This window comes from Pristiophorus japonicus, chromosome 16, assembly GCF_044704955.1.
Source record: "Pristiophorus japonicus isolate sPriJap1 chromosome 16, sPriJap1.hap1, whole genome shotgun sequence".
NCBI classification, from domain to species: Eukaryota; Metazoa; Chordata; class Chondrichthyes; family Pristiophoridae; genus Pristiophorus; species Pristiophorus japonicus.
In genome coordinates, this window is record NC_091992.1 from 109,780,983 (window position 1) to 109,797,770 (window position 16,788).

The 16,788-nt window shown below is 46.0% G+C and overlaps 2 protein-coding genes across 6 annotated transcripts in view; both read right to left on the reverse strand.

The window, feature by feature from the left end:
• The window catches only part of rpl38 (ribosomal protein L38), an 86,401-nt gene that overhangs the window by 45,271 nt on the left and 24,342 nt on the right, over positions 1-16,788 (reverse strand). The window lies entirely within an intron of this gene.
• The window catches only part of cdc42ep4b (CDC42 effector protein (Rho GTPase binding) 4b), a 46,477-nt gene that overhangs the window by 5,382 nt on the left and 24,307 nt on the right, over positions 1-16,788 (reverse strand). Inside the window, exon 1 of one of the 5 annotated variants that reach the window (XM_070857685.1) lies at positions 15,056-15,331. The exons of 2 other annotated variants lie outside the window; for them this stretch is intronic. The gene's annotated coding sequence lies outside the window, so the exon portion shown is untranslated. Of the gene's footprint in view, positions 1-14,351; positions 14,523-14,863; positions 14,936-15,055; positions 15,332-16,788 lie in introns of those variants that run through there. 2 more of the 5 variants (XM_070857687.1, XM_070857686.1) reach the window with 2 other exon arrangements.

The following is a 16,788-nucleotide window of genomic DNA, read 5'->3' on the forward strand; positions in this document are numbered from 1 at the left end:
AAAAACAAGTCTTTATTGCATCTTCAGAGGGCAATATTTTATCATATACTTCAGAAAAATACTGTGGAGAAAAACCAAGAGGAACTAAAATTATGTACTCCCAGACTCAACAAAAAAGTATGGAAAGCATTCCAAAACTGAAATACAATAATTTGAGGAAGATAGCTCATATTCAACTTTGAACAACTCTGATCAACTTTAAGCTGAGTACAGCCTGCTAATTTTAATGAATGGGAAATAAAATTGCTCTTCAATTAGCCACAATTATGGATTCAGTCTAAAGTCATAGTAGGCTTCACTCAAAGATGAGAGACAGGCTGCTTTATAATCTAGAAGAGAATCCAGTTATACTTACAAATTCACAAGTACAGAACCAAGAATTGCACCATTACTTTAAACTCACAAACACTTTTGCTCCTCCAGAGTTACAATTGTGTCATTGTCAATGTTCTCTGAATTATATAAAATATTTATAACAAATGACTGTAGTGTAAGATTAGATAGGCTTAGGCTTCTCTGAACACATATCTCCCTGGAAAATGATACTTTAGATGGCAGATTGGGCTGGTCAAGTTTATGTAATCCTTACTATGTCTTCATTCAAATCTCCATCAAAAAAAACATGAAATGTAGTCACTAAATTTCTCATTTGTAAAAAAAGGTCTGCAAGAAACTGGTACACCCTGAGCATCGAGGACATAAGAATTTTGGTGAAGGAACACACACTTTGAAATGTTATTAAAAAAAATGATTGATAAGTGTATTTACTTTTTCCCTTTCTTGTATTTCCCCATATAACACACTGCGCACATGGAGTGCGCTGCTTCGAAATGGACTGGTTAGGGGTGCATGAAAGTAAGCCAAGCAATTTTCCCTCCAATTGTGTGTGTGAAGAAATGCCTGGTGTCTGTGGGACACCGTTCCAGTCATGGGCACAAACCGTGGTCTACCATTTCATCATTCTTGGATAGATGCTGGTTTACAATTTTTCAGATGTGATACCATAGGAGAACAGGTGAACTACTGTGCCGATATTGATGTGCAACAGGAAAGCTAATGCGTGCCACTGAGTCCCCCCCACCAGCACTACAAATCAGAAGGTAATTTAATATTAAGTCCTACACATGGTGGAGAGAGAGACCTTCAGTCCTCTGGTGAAGTTTGAACTCACATCCACAAATGAAAGGTACTTACTCACTGTGCCACCCAATACCCTTCCTCCAGATCATCGGGAAACTTGAGGAACTACAAGAACCCAACTTGGATCACTATTTGCACTTTTCCTTTTCATGAATCCTCAAAAACATCCCAATAGCACAACAGCATTATCAGATATATGAAGTGCAATTGAGAAATCTTGAACGCTGGCAATTTAAAATGTGTCTCTCTTCTTCCACTGTTTTAGTACCTGTATTAGATACACACTTGGAGCAGCTTGTGCTGGAAGTTGTATTAGTATGCTGCCCTTGGTAGCCCCGACCTGCGGAGGTGTTCTCACACAGGTTGGGGTGGCTCCAAGCGTGCAGTGGCTTTGAGGTGGACGACGTCATCAGGACCCAGATTGCTGTTTGGAGCGTGGGCAGGAGCATCGGCGGGGCCCTGGTAAAACAGAGAAGCGGGATGGACGTGGCGGAGATGCGACGAGCGATTGAGGTGGAGGAGCGATGAGGGTCCGTGGCTGAGATTCAGTGGGTGATCGTGGCAGTGGTCCGGCAAATGTTTGGTACGGAGGCACGGCAGGAGATCACGGCGAAGGTGCGGCGAGAGTTTTGTGGCAGAGGAGCAGCGAGAGATCGTGGCGGAAGAGCGGCGAATGAGGGTACGCGGCCCAGAAGAGCAGAGGGCCCAGGGGCAGCATGGGCCAGCCCACACTGCATGCGTGTGCATACTAGGTCCGTGCAGCAGAGCAGATCTCCGGTCGTCCTGGTTAACCCTTGACACTGCATAAAAGGCCTAGCTTGGTCAAACCCATGTGGTGGCTGATGTGCAGTCACCACACATTTTAAAAAAAATTCATGCACAGACATCTTCCATCCCTTCAATTGGAGTTCAGGACTGGAACATGGGGTCCTTCATTGAAACATCTGTGAACTCGTGGAAGCAAGTCATCCTCATTTGAGGAATTGTCTACAATGATTATTATTAGATTGTCATTTTGGTACAATATTTACTGTAAGCACATTTCAAAAGGTAGACTGTAGATTATAAAATAATGATCGAAAAATGGTCAGTGGATCAAAAATCAAATTTAAATACTAAACATTTTGTTTTAAATTGTGAAACAATTTTCACAAGCATGTGTCAAGTAGGTTTTTTGAGGGGAAAATGCCTACTTTAGGAAATGGCTTGCAGTGCCTTATTTATAAGCATACACAGCAACTTCATTACAATGTTGAGGCACTGAAAATTGGTACAGTATTATTTGAACCAAACAATCCAGTTCAAATCAGGAATAAAACATCTTTCAGCAAAAGTTTAAGAAAACACGAGAGTGTAGAATTAAGTTCTGATTCAATTAGAAGAATTAGACTGATCCCGGATAGCAAGAACTAAGGATCATTTCGCAATCTAGCCAATAACATTATTGCGACATATTATTCTCATGTTCCAACTACTGGAATGAGTCTTCCCCTTCCTTCCTAAAGACAGGGGCAAGTAAGAATTAGTATCAAGAATTTCCCTATTACAAATACTGGATCAACCTCAGGTCTTTACCTGCTAAAGCTCAAGTCAAAATTCCCCACTTGTACAAAAGGCTATTTTGAAATGTTTAATTGTATGATTGCAAATGTTATGATGATCTCACAGAAAGATCATTACATTATACAATCACATTCATAAATTCCACAGTGAAGAGTAATCTCTCAATTTATAAGTACAATGGGAAGGGAAGTTTGGGATCCTCAAAGTGGAGTGGAGGATCATGATAATCATTATAATCTCACATCCCTAGTTTCCTTAGGATAATAAATTCAGATCCTGCCCAGAGAGTTCAAAGCAGTAAAAGACCAGTCTACTTTCCATCATACTTTCTGCAAAAGCTCCCTCAAATGTTCTCATTTTAAAAACAAAAAATACATACAAGCTGTCCTGTGCTAGTCCCCAACTAATGGGCCAAACAGATAACCTGCTTCCTGAGGCCTTTGCCAGCAGTGTTAAAGGCAACACAGATCGAGACTGCCTGACAGCAGCTGAAATTGAATTTATCTTTTTGAAAGGGCACAGAAGAGAAAATAAGCACCTCTATTCCACGCAGTATTCACCCTACCCCAGAGGAGTTCAATTAATGTTTGGAAAGTCGGGGGGGGGGGGGGGGGGGAGAAAAAAAAAGAAAAAAAAAAAAGAGGGAAGAAAGAGAAAGAAAATCATTTATGATCCTGCATGCTGTAACTGTGTACTGCTGCACTGCACTTCATAATGCACGTGTATGACGATGAGAAAACACACACCAGGTTTGCAACTTAATGACAGAATGCAAATTGAATTTACCAAGTTAAATTTAGATCACAAAGATCTGAATTGAACACAATTCTACACTGCAAACTTATCAAATTAATAGTGCAGATAATGCACAGGAAGGACCACTCTAATTCGACACCACTTTTTAAAAACAGACTCAGTTCCCTCTACAGCAAACATACATGTTTGTTTCAATCAACCATAAAATATTTGAAAAAAACATGTCTGCAGGAGTGTTGTGCATGACAAGGGAGCACTTAATGTGAAGCACAGTTCCTTGAAGGATACACTCTCTGTTTGTAAGGCACTAATTTTAGCGTGAAAGACTTCCTGGAGCCATTGTAGTTACAATATAGACTGTCCACAGGTATGATCCAAAAGCTCAGAAGCCGATTTTATTTTGTTACTTAAACATCTGAATAAGAAATCCTGTTTCGGAAGAGTGACTTTCATATGTTGCTCTCCTGGTTTTATACTTGTTGAACGTTGGTCCCTGTAGGTAGGCTTGGCTTCTCAATAGAACAGAAACCACCAAAGCAAAGCCACCGGATCCAGACATTCACTTTACCGAAACAGATGGCCTGAAGCAGAGGGCACATTGATGGTTAGTCTTTAATGCAACCAAAAGGAAGGAGAAATCAGTGCCTGACCATGGCTGCACCATTCTATTGTAAATGTGACGATACTGGACCAATTTCAGTACATCGCTACAGGTTGCCTTTATGTTATTGCAGACCACAGGTATTGGGTAGCAGGGCAATTTCAAAGTGTTAGTTTGAAACTTGGGGGAAGAGATCATTCAAAGCCTTGTGACAGGTCATTACGAAAACTACTTAGCACCACTAAATTTGACAAGAATATTGGACAACCCAAGCACAAACCTACTGTTAACATGGATCTTTGTTTGAGTGTAAACACAACAAACTGCAAGCTGCTGCACTGCAGGATATACCCTCTTGCAGTGTTTGCATGCATTTTCTTGCACTCGTTTCCCCTTCTCCCAAAGCTGCATTGCCAGAGGTGCCATCTTTCAGATGAGGTGTCAAACCAAAGCCTTGTCTGCAGCAGGCGGTGAAGGCGGCAAATGGCATGTTGGCCTTCATAGAAACAGAAACAGAAACATAGAAACATAGAAAATAGGTGCAGGAGTAGGCCATTTGGCCCTTCGAGCCTGCACCACCATTCAATATCATGGCTGATCATTCCCTCAGTACCCCGTTTCTGCTTTCTCTCCATACCCCTTGATCCCTTTAGCCATAAGGGCCATATCTAACTCCGTCTTGAATATTTCCAATGAACTGGAATCAACAACTCCCTGCGGGAGACAATTCCACAGGTTAACAACTCTCTGAGTGAAGAAGTTTCTCCTTATCTCAGTCCTAAATGGCCTACCCCTTATCCTAAGACTATATCCCCTGGTTCTGGACTTCCCCAACATCGGGAACATTCTTCCTGCATCTAATCTGTCCAGTCCCGTCAGAATTTTATATGTTTCTATGAGATCCTCTCTCATCCTTCTAAACTCCAGTGAATACAGGCCCAGTTGATCCAGTCTCTTCTCATATGTCAGTCCTGCCATCCTGGGAATTAGTCTGGTGAACCTTCGCTGCACTCCCTCAATAGCAAGAACGTCCTTCCTCAGATTAGGAGACCAAAATTGAACACAATATTCCAGGTGAGGCCTCACCAAGGCCCTGTACAACTACAGTAAAACCTCCCTGCTCCTATACTCAAATCCCCTAGCTATGAAGGCCAACATACCATTTGCCTTCTTTACCGCCTGCTGTACCTGCATGCCAACTTTCAATGACTGATGTACCATGACACCCAGGTCTCGTTGCACCTCCCCTTTTCCTAATCTGCCACCATTGAGATAATATTCTGCCTTCGTGTTTTTGCCCCCAAAGTGGATAACCTCAGTTATCCACATTATACTGCATCTGCCATGCATTTGCCCACTCACCTAACCTGTCCAAGTCACCCTGTAGCCTCTTAGCATCCTCCTCACAGCTCACACCGCCACCCAGCTTAGTGTCATCTGCAAACTTGGAGATATTACACTCGATTCCTTCCTCTAAATCATTGATGTATATTGTAAATAGCTGAGGTCCCAGCACTGAGCCCTGCGGCACCCCACTAGTCACTGCCTGCCATTCTGAAAAGGACCCGTTTATCACGACTCTCTGCTTCCTGTCTGCCAACCAGTTCTTTATCCACTTCAGTACATTACCCCCAATACCATGTGCTTTAATTTTGCACACCAATCTCTTGCGTGGGACCTTGTCAAAAGCCTTTTGAAAGTCCAAATACACCACATCCACTGGTTCTCCCTTGTTCACTCTACTAGTTACATCCTCAAAAAATTTCTGAAGATTTGTCAAGCATGATTTCCCTTTCATAAATCCATGCTGACTTGGACCGATCCGGTCACTGCTTTCCAAATGCGCTGCTATTTCATCTTTAATAATTGATTCCAACATTTTCCCCACTACTGATGTCAGGCTAACCGGTCTATAATTACCCGTTTTCTCTCTCCCTCTTTTTTAAAAAGTGGCGTTACATTAGTTACCCTTCAGTCCATAGGAACCGATCCAGAGTCGATAGGCTGTTGGAAAATGATCACCAATGCATCCACTATTTCTGGGCCACTTCCTTAAGTACTCTGGGATGCAGACTATCAGGCCCTGGGGATTTATCGGCCTTTAATCCCATCAATTTCCCCAACACAATTTCCCGCCTAATAAGGATTTCCTTCAGTACCTCCTTCTCACTCGACCCTCAGTCTTCTAGCATTTCCGGAAGGTTATTTGTGTCTTCCTTCGTGAAGACAGAACCAAATTATTTGTTCAACTGGTCTGCCATTTCTTTGTTTCCCAATATAAATTCACCTAATTCTGACCCAGCCAAGGGTTTAAATACATAATTTCCAGAACGTGCAAGTGCAGGCAAGGTGCAGCAATAACAAAAAGGCAGGAGGATTTGAGTAGAGGAGCAGAAGGTCTTACTACAATTATACAGGGCCTTGATAAGGCCACACCTTGAATATGGTGCACAATTTTGGTCTCCAAATCGGAGGAAGGACATTCTTGCTATTGAAGGCGTCATGTATGTAACCACAATGCAACACCACTGTATTATTATATACACTCAACTTAGATGCACACCTTGACTACAAGGGGTGAACTTGTGGGAGACACTCCTTAACTGATCACATAGGTATAAAAAGGGAGGTCCCACACAGGGTCATCGCTTTTGGAGTCCTGTGAATAAAGAGTTAAGGTCACAGAGTGACCTTGTCCCCAGAATGTGCCTAGTGTGGTTTCATACTGTAGAGTAAGGACTTTACATTGGCGATGGGAAATGGGAATTCACGACCCATGAGAATGGCCACCGGTAGCAGAGAGGAACGGTACTGTGTTGGGGAAGACTGGGACGATTTTGTCGAGAGGCTTCAGCAAAGTTTAGTTATGAAAGAATGGCTGGGAGATGCAGCAGCCGACAAGCGAAGGGTTCATCTTTTGACCAGCTGCGGACCAAAGACTTACACGTTCATGAAGGACTTACTAACACCTGAAAAGCCGGCGGACAAAACCTTTGAAGAACTTAGCAAATTGATCGGGGAGCACCTCAAACCGGTGAGTAGCATACACATGGCCCGATACAGATTCTACACCCACCGACGTCGTGAAGGACAGAGCATACCGGACTTCGTAGCTGACCGTCGGCATTTGGCCAATCTCTAAGTTCACAGGGGGGAGATGCTAAGGGACTTCTTTATCGAGGGCATCGGTCATGCGGGAATTTCCCGCAAATTAATTGAGACCAAGGATTTGACCTTGGAAGCGGCGGCGTTGATAGCTCAAGCTTTCATGGCGGCGGAGGAAGAGACAAAAATAATATACGCGCGCAATTCTGCCTTTAACGCGTCGATGGATCAGGGAGTCAACATCATCAATGCGACTCAGAGCCCCGCAGGCAGGCAGGGGCAGTCCGACACTCCCCAGGCAGCAATCCGACACTCCCCAGGCAGCAATAGACCCCAGAGTAGGACTTCAACAGAGACAATGGTAGGCTGAACGGACATTCACGCCATCACAGTGGACAATGCGGCCCAAGATGGGGCCATTGACACCCACTAATAGGGTACTTAAGAGCAATCAAAGGGACAATCAGCGCAGAATGCCTGGCCATAGTCCCTTTGTTCCCAACAATGGAAACTTTAACTCATGCTGGAGGTGTGGGGGAAAAACATTCAGCTAGATCTTGCAGATTTCAACAGTTTGTCTGCAGGAACTGCAATCTCAGTGGCCACTTAGCTCGAATGTGCAGAAAGACTGCAACCAGACTAATATATGGGCGGATGGACCAGAAGAGGGTTCTTTGAGGCAGGATGACTTTTGGGGCAAATCGATGGACACAGAGGTCCAGCGGGTCCATGTGGCGAATATTCACAGTTCATACACCAAAACGTCACCAATGATGAAGAGGGTTTTATTAAACGGTATCCCAGTACACATGGAGCTGGACACTGGGGCCAGCCAGTCACTCATGGGCGTTCAGCAATTTGAGAAGCTATGGCCACTTAAAGCCAGTAGACCCAAATTAGCACGTATTGAGACACAATTACGGACTTACACTAAAGAAATCATTCTGGTGCTAGGCAGTGCAATGTTGGCTGTCACACACAATGGGTTAGTGAATCGGCTGCCGCTTTGGATTGTCCCAGGCAATGGTCCCGCACTGTTGGGGAGGAGCTGGTTAGCCGAGATGAACTGGAAATGGGGGGGGGGGGCGGTGTTCACGCAATGTCATCTGTGGAGCGAAGCTCGTGCTCACAAGTCCTACAACAATTCGATTCACTATTCCAACCTGGCGTCGGGACTTTCAAAGGCACTAAAGTAGTGATACACATCACCCCAGACACCAGGCCAGTGCACCACAAAGCCAGAGCGGTGCTGTATGTGATGCGGGAAAAGATCGGGAGCGAATTGGATCGGCTGTTGAGAGAGGGCAACATCTCGCCTGCTGAATTCAGCGACTGGGCGAGCCCCATCGTTCCCGTCCTAAAAGCGTATGGCTCTGTCAGGATCTGTGGCGACTACAAGGCCACCATCAATCGGCTGTCTCTACCAGATCAATACCCGCTCCCGAGAGCGGAGGACCTCTTCGCCATGCAGCAAGCTGTTCACCAAGTTGGACTTCACTTCAGCCTGTATGACCCAGGAACTGGCCGATGAATCTTAGCTACTGACCACCATCACCACACACAAGGGACTGTTCGTTTATAACAGGTGCCCGTTTGGCATTCGATCAGCGGCCGCAATTTTTCAATGAAACATGGAAAGCCTGCTTAAATCCATTCCTGGAACGATTGTATTCCAGGACGACATCCTCATCACAGGTCGAGACACCAAGGAACACCTGCACAACCTGGAGGAGGTGCTACGCCGACTGGACCGGGTAGGCCTGCGCCTCGAAGTCTAAATGTGTGTTTTTAGCTCCTGAGGTTGAGTTTCTGGGCAGGAGGGTTGCTGCAGATGGGATTCGGCCCACCAAATCCAAAACAGAGGTGATTCGACGAGCACCCAGGCCCTGCAACACATCGGAGTTGTGTTCATTCCTTGGACTGTTGAACCATTTCGGGAACTTTCTGCCGAACTTGAGCACGTTGTTGGAGCCGCTACACGTGCTCCTGCGTAAGGGTTGCGATTGGTTTTGGGGAGACAGTCAGGAATGGGCTTTTGATCGGGCGCGAAACCTTTGTTCAAACAAATTGTTGACCCTGTACAACCCCTGTAAAAAAAAAAAAAAATTGGTTCGGACATGTGATGCATCATCCTATGGGGTTGGGTGCGTGTTGCAGCAGGGCAATGCTGAGGGTCAACTACAACCTGTGGCTTATGCCTCCAGGTCGCGCTCTCAAGCAGAATGGGGATTATGGGATGGTCGAGAAGGATGTGTCTACGGTGTAAAAAAAATGCATCAGTACCTCTTTGGTAGGAAGTTTGAATTAGAGACAGACCACAAGCCATTAACATCCCTGTTGTCAGACATCAAGGCTATCAATGCCAACGCATCAGCTCGCATACAGCAATAGGCTCTCACACTGGCTGCTTATGACTACGCCATCCAGCACCGGCCTGGCACTGAGAATTGTGCTGACGCGCTCAGCAGGCTTCCACTGGTCACCACTGAGGGGGAAGCGGAGCAAAGCGCTGAGATGGTCATGGCTGTCGATGCCTTTGCCAACGCAGGCTCCCCCATCACAGCACGCCAGATCAAAATCTGGACAGAGATCCCCTCCTATCCCTGATTAAGAAATGTGTCCTGACTGGGAATTGGCCACCCGCACACAGAGCATGCCCTGAGGAGGTCAGACCGTTCCACAGACGGATGGATGAGCTCTCCATCCAAGACGACTGCCAACTATGGGGCAGCCGGGTAGTTATGCCCCATTAGGGCAGGGAGGCATTTATCAGGCAGCTCCACAGCGAGCACCTAGGCATTGTGCTGATGAAGGCCATTGTCTGGTGACACGTTTGGTGGCCTGGAATTGATTCAGACCTCGAACACTGTGTTCGCAGGTGCACGACGTGTACCCAGCTGGGTAATGCCCCCATGGAGGCCCTGCTCAGCCCGTGGTCCTGGCCCAGCAGGCCATGGTCACGCATTCATGTTGACTACGCGGGCCCGTTCATGGGGAAGATGTTCCTTATTGTGGTAGATGCGTATTCGAAATGGATCGAGTGCATCATTCTGAATTCATGCACGTCATCCACCACAGTGGAAAGCCTACGAGCGATCTTTGCAACTCATGGCTTGCTGGACATGCTGATGAGTGATAATGGCCCATGTTTCACAAGCTACAAATTCCAAGAGTTTATGTCGGGCAATGGCATCAACCACATCAGGACTACGCCATTCAAGCCAGCCTCCAATGGCCAGGTTGAACGTGCGGTCCAAATCATTAAGCAAGCTATGCTCAGGATTCAAGGACCCTCCCTACAATGCCGCCTATCGCATCTCCTGCTGGCCTATAGATCCCGACCGCACTCGCTCACGGGGGTCCCGCCCGCAGAGCTACTAATGAAACGGACACTCAAAACTCGGTTGTCCCTCATTCACCCAGTCCTGACCGACATAGTTGAGGGCAAATGCAAGTCACAAAACGAGTACCATGACTGTAATTCGAGGGGGAGATGTATAGAAATAAATGATCCTGTATTCGTCCTCAATCACACCATGTGGCCCAAATGGCTTAAGGGCACTGTAATTGACAAAGAGGGGAATAGGGTCATCGTGGTAAAACTCAACCATGGTCAGATATGCCATAAGCATCTGGACCAAGTAAAAAAAAAAGGTTCAGCATCGACACGGAGGAACCTGAAGAAGACCATGAGATGGAGCTCACAACACCGCCAGTGAACGAGCAACAAGAGCAATCAGAAGAATGCACAGTCCCTGCGGTCAGCCCGGAATCACCACAGGCGACAGGCACTCACGTCAGTGTCCAACAACCAGAGTCCCAACTGCGGCATTCCACGAGGGAGCGTAGACCACCTGAAAGACTAAACCTATGATCCCAATAAGACTTTTGGGAGGGGGGGGGGGGAAAGAGGAGCAAGGTGATGTCATGTATGTAACCACAATGTAACACCACTGTATTACTGTATACACTCAACTTAGATGCACACCTTGACAACAAGGGGTGAACTTGTGGGAGACACTCCTGACCTGATCACACAGGTATAAAAGGGGAGGTCCCACGCAGGGTCATCGTCTTTGGAGTCCTGTGAATAAAGAGTTAAGGTCAGAGTGACCTTGTCCCCAGAATGTGCCTCGTGTGGTTTCATACTGTAGAGTAAGGACTTTACAGAGGGAGTGCAGTGAAGGTTCAACAAACTGATTCCTGGGATGACAGGACTGACATATGAAGAAAGACTGTATCGATTAGGCTTGTATTCACTGGAATTTAGCAGAATGAGAGGGGATCTCATAGAAACTTATAAAATTCTGATGGGATTGGACAGGTTAGATGCAGGAAGAATGTTCCGATGTTGGTGAAGTCCAGAACCCGGGGTCACAGTCTAAGGATAAGGGGTAAGCCATTTAGGACCGAGACGAGGAGAAACTTCTTCACTCAGAGTGGTGGGCATGTGGAACTCTCTACCACAGAATGTTGTTGGGGCCAGTCCGTTAGATATATTCAAAAGGGAGTTAGATGTGGCCCTCACGGCTAAAGGGATCAAGAAGTATGGAGAGAAAGCAGGAATGGGGTACTGAAGTGCATGATCAACCATGATCATATTGAATGGTGGTGCAGGCTCAAAGGGCCTACTCCTACATCTATTTTCTAAGTTTCTATGGGCCCCAAGTTTTGGCATCTGGTGAAAACGGCGCATCTCCGAGACTTACGTGACCTGCCTGGGCTCGAAGGTGCGCCGGAATAGTCTGCAGCAATTCTCCGGTCCTCCTGGATCATGGCATGGAGTGGCATGGCGCAGCATAGTCTCCCTGGGGAGGACACTGCCTGAAGGGGGGACGGGGCTAGGGATCATGCCTTCTTCTCAGAGCCGGCAGCTTTGCGCAGGCGCGCTGGAGCATGCGCGCCTGCGCAATGGCTCGGGAGAGCGTGGATACCAGGAAGGGAGGAGGCGCGCGAAAAAAGACGTGGATACCGGGAGGGGAGGGACATGGATACTGAGGTGGGGAGGGGGAGCGTGGCAACCGGGATGGATGGGGGAGCGTGGGTTGGGGGGCACTCATGATCGAAGGGCCGGAGGAGAGAGCAGGGGTGCCTCCTTCCAGCCTCTCCCCCACACACACTCACCTCCCCACATACACACCCCTCCCATCCCACCACAACCACACACACCCTCCCACCACAACCACACACAGATAACCCCTCCCAACAACCCCCCCCCCCCGCCACCGCCGCAACCCTGACTGTCAGATACAAAGAGAGAGAGAGAGAGAGAGAGAGAGAGAGAGAGAGAGAGAGAGAGAGAGAGAGAGAGACACTGACAGAGACACCTTCCCTTCAAATAAAGATAGGACTTCTATTTTTTTTATTGATTGATTACTTATTAATTTGGTCTTGGTGCTTTAGGTGCAGGGTCCCTTCTATTTCTTATTAATTAATTGCTTATTACTTTTTGTGCTTCGTTTAGTGCTTGGTGCTTTAAATGTGCTGCTTTGTTTAGTGCTTAGTGCTTTAAATGTACTTTGCTTCTTTAATGTTGTTGTGAAGGTGTTTATGGAAAATCCTCTAACTTCCCTTACCCCCCGCTGTTGTGATGTTGATGTGTCCTTTGTGTTTAATGCTTCCCACCCACCGTCTCTGGCTGTGCCTGCACTAAACTTAACTCCAGGTAATGTTTTTCAGAACTTACAAAAGTGGACACTTACTCCATCCTAAGTTAGTTTGCACTAAGTTTTCACTGCCAAAACTTGCAAAACAGGCCTGAGTGGCTGGACACACCCCCTTTTGAAAAAAAAAAAGTACCTTACCTAAAACCAACCTAAACTAACTCACTGGAACTGGAGCAAACTAATATCCGAGAATTGCAATTTCTCACATACTCCAAAAAACCAGGAGCAACTCCACTCGAAACTTGGGCCCTATGTTACTGATTCACAAGAAATTAATTGGCTGTGAAGTGCTTTGGAAATCCAGAGTTTGTGAAAGGCTCTACATAAATGTAAGTTATTTCTTTTTCTGGTTAGTTTATGATGAATACCTTTCATCAGTTATAAACACTCTCATTTTCTCTGATCAGCCTGTGCCCTGCAGCAACTGTGCCTGACCAGCTTCCAGTCATTCAAGGGCGTTTTGAACTGCTACAGGTCAGTGCCAATTTTCTTGTCCGACATAAAGAACCTCAAACCACCTCTTTTGTTCTTTCCTCCCCCCCCCCCCCCCGCCCCGCCTCTGCACTTGATTAAATCCTATTACATCTCCAACTTTTTGCAGATCTGACAAAAGGTCATTGATCTGAAACATTTAACTCGGTTTCTCGCTCACAGATGCTGCCTGACCTGCTGACTATTTCCAGCATTTAATATTTTTATTTTAGAAAGAACCGCATGGCTGAACACCGCCTTTCACAATGGCGCCGCCAAAATAGCAATATATGTGAGTTGTCACAAAGTGATACAAGTGTTGCTATGTTCTATTTTGTTTCTAAGAAAAAACACCTTGATACAGCAATAGATGTCAACTGTAGTAGGTCAACAGGGTGACAGGGGAGCCATCTATGCAATGGAATCAATAGTGACCGTGCGCATATGGGTCCTTGCAACAGTCTGCCTCACATCCCATTCTCAAGCAGTGCTCCTGAGTTAATGGCTTATTTGAAGTATGAATTGTATACTATATTCAGACTAATTTTAATACGAATTAATTAAGCACAAAACAAAAATTGTTCTCAATGAGATGGATATAAACATATCAACCAACACACACACACAAACAAACACTCTCCCGAAACTCTTCAGGTTTGCAACTTCTCTAGTCGCCTTCAAAAGCCTCGTCAAAGACTTTGGTCACTTCCCCCAACTCATTGCCAGCTACTGCTCGGCATCAGTTTCTCCGTAAGCACATTTGGGCGTTTTACTAAAAAGCGCGATATAATTGCAAGCCGCATTAAAACACTTAATTTGGAATAGTTGAGAGATGCTCTCTGATGATCGGTTTTGTGTCTACACAATGCATCCTCAAAACGAATATTTACTGGTCATTTCAATCTGAATGCACACTGAAAAATACTCAATTACGTAGTTCCATGCTGTACATGGCTTTGAGCGATTTAATTAAAATACTGTTTCAGCTTGCTCTCAAAACGTTTCCATATTTAAGCTCTTTCCTCCCCTTGCCCTGCCCCTACACTTACATAAAATCGGTTATATCTCCAACCTTTTCCAATTCTGATGAAAGGTCATCGACTTGAAACGTTAGCCCTGTCTCTCTCTCCACAGATGTTGCCTGACCCGCTGAGTATTTCCAGCATTTTCTGTTTTGATTCCATATTTACGTTGTTGTGGCGGTAACATAGGGACACAAATAAGTGGTTAATCGAAACTACTTCAAGCAGTCGTTAACAGGAGGCAACTATCGCTCAGTTTCAACCGTCCCTATTAAAATTCTGACGGTTAACTCGGATTCCTTCTCTTTCGACCCCTTTGCAGTTTTGGCTCAGATTGCAACACTGCAGCAGTTGCCTCTCCGGGTCGCCACGGCGAGGCCAAGCCGAGGCCAAAATTCAGCAAAACAGTCTATCGAACACACACTGTCCCAACTCTTATCAGAAAGGAAGAAAAAAAGACATCTGGCCGTTAAAAATATCGTCCTTGGAAAAATAAAGGAATGAAATGCAGCTGAGCACTGCGGAGAATCGGCTCCTACCTCTATATCTGGACAGGGGGCGGCAAACCACTGAGTGTCCATAACTCCTCCAGCACACGCCTTAACTAACATGAGCAAACAGTGACATCATGCTCAAAGTGCATCGATCGCAATGCCCGGACTAAACTACCAAAAAGGTTAAAAGTATGGTACAGAACTGAAATAAAAGTTTGCTAAGACGATCAAACTCACCCGGTTAATAAGGTCGATAACCCTCAATCTGTAATCCCAACACTTAAAATGGCAAGAACTGCAATAAAATCCCTATCGATCGCGGTTCCGATATTTTAGTGTGGAACACTCCGACCCGTTTCGATTTTTTTTTGAAGGGTAGAGAAGCTGACACCAAGTCTTCGTGAAGCTGGAATCCTGACTTCTTAAAGCTTATGAACTTTCCGTGCCCAGAGAGGGGATTCTCAAGATTTCTCTGCCGTCTTACTGGAGCAGATAAGAGTCGTGGACTCTGACTCGATCTGGAAGAGTACACAACTCAGACTGGGATAGGTGGCGCAGTTTGAACCAGTTCACATCTCCTCCCCTTTAACTCTCACATACACAGATCCACGTGGAAAGCTGCACTCAGGACACTTCATTCATGTAATTACCGAGCAAGACGTACAACGAGAACTTATTCAACAGAATGCTATAAATGTGTTATATTGCACACAGAATTAAACGATAATAGATTTCCACATGTACAATTGGCAATGCAGAAGCGAACCATACTGATCGGGTCGATCTAAGGTTAGATAGAGGACCTTCTGAGCTTGCTAGGGCACTAAACTTGCTATCTCCAAGATGGTTGTGGATCAGTCCATCCATCCCCTAAAACTCTAACATCTGGTCTCCTCTCTTTCCATCGTATCCAAATCACAGTACCAGTGACTGCCCTTGAAACCAAGGCATAATTCAACTGGCACCAAGACGCCCTAGTAAAACTGAAGTCATTGGGAATCAGGGGCAGAACTCGCCAATGGCTGGAGTCATACCAAGCACAAAGTAAGATGGTTGTGTTTGTTGGAAGCCAATCATTTCATCCCCAGGTCATTATTGCAAGAGTTCCTGAGGACAGCATCCAATGCTCAACTATCGTCAGCTGCTTCATCAATGACCTTCCATCATAAGGTCATAAGTGTGGCAGTTCACTAATCATTGCAGAGCGTTCAGCTCCATTAGTAATTCCTCAGGATAATGAAACAGTCCATACCTGCATGCAGCAAGATCTGGACAACATCCAGGCTTTGTCTGATGAGTGGTAAATAACATCTCCAAGAAGTGAGCCTAACCATCATCATCATAGGCAGTTGCTCAGAATCGAAGAAGACTTGCTTCCACTCCTGAAGTGAGTTCTTTGGTGGCTGAACAGTCCAATACGAGAGCCACAGACTCTGTCACAGGTGGGACAGATAGTCGTTGAGGGAAGGGTTGGGTGGAACTGGTTTGCCGCACGCTCTTGCCGCTGTCTGCGCTTCATTTCTGCATGCTCTCGGCGTTGAGACTCTAGGTGCTCAGCGCCCTCTTGGATGCACTTCCTCCACTAAGGGCGGTCTTGGGCCAGGGACTCCCAGGTGTCAGTGGGGATGTTGCACTTTACCGGGGAGGCTTTGGGGGTGTCCTTGTAGCATTTCCGCTGCCCACCTTTGGCATGAAGGAGATCAGAGTAGAGCGCTTGCTTTGGGAGTCTCGTGTCTGGCATGCGGACGATGTGGTCTGCCCAGCGGAGCTGATCGAGTGTGGTCAGTGCTTCAATGCTGGGGATGTTAGTCTGAATGAGGACGCTGATGTTGGTGCGCCTGTCCTCCCAGGGGATTTGTAAGATCTTGGAGACATCGTTGGTGATATTTCTCCAGCAACTTGAGGTGTCTACTATACATGGTCCATGTCTCAGCCATACAGGAGGGCAGGTATTACTACAGCCTTGTAGA